Here is a 743-nt window from a genome sequence, read left to right on the forward strand (position 1 = left end):
TACAGCCATTACACCAAGATATAGTGAAAACAAAATGGATGTAAAACTATCACAGAATAACTTACCTCCACTTTGCACATATTTTGCACCAGCATAAAATGACTACACAAGGTGCACGGAGGCAATGGAAAATTTGTCCTGAGGCCTGTAGCCACGGCTAGGGGTATATCTGATCCCCTGCTGTGGTACAGCCCCTATTTGTCCCTCCTCAGGTGCTCCAGAACCCACTTTAGAACCTGTGGGCCCTAGATTCTTTGTGCTCCTGGGTCTGATGGCACGCATCAGCTCTTAGGACTTACTGGTTGCTGGAGCTAAACTGGATTCTCAGTGCATGGTGCCTCCAGTCAGTGGCTGAGTGAATAAATTCATATACAGTCCCTATGACTTCTAGTTCATTTTGAATAAAACAGGCTCAAACACCAACCACGTTTAAAAGGGAACAAACACTTTATCAGGGAAAAGTAAGTAGCAAAATTAGAATTTGAGGGGAAAGGGAATGGCAAGGAGAACACAGTGTTGCCAGCTCTTGTAATTTTTCCAAAAGTGACATGAATTTCAATGGGGCTTGCACAATAACACAAGAAGATCCAAGTCTCTAGTGAATTTGAGCCCTCTGTTTTGATGCCTGCTCCACTTGCCCACCTCCTGAGGCAGAATAACCAATCAGCGCTGCTGCAGACAGAGCTTTCTCCCCCTCCTACTCTCCATCGCAACCCAAAACCATTCTCACAGGAAGGGTGAGG

The sequence above is a fragment of the Lepidochelys kempii genome, chromosome 3 (genome assembly GCF_965140285.1).
Source record: "Lepidochelys kempii isolate rLepKem1 chromosome 3, rLepKem1.hap1, whole genome shotgun sequence".
NCBI classification, from domain to species: domain Eukaryota; kingdom Metazoa; phylum Chordata; order Testudines; family Cheloniidae; genus Lepidochelys; species Lepidochelys kempii.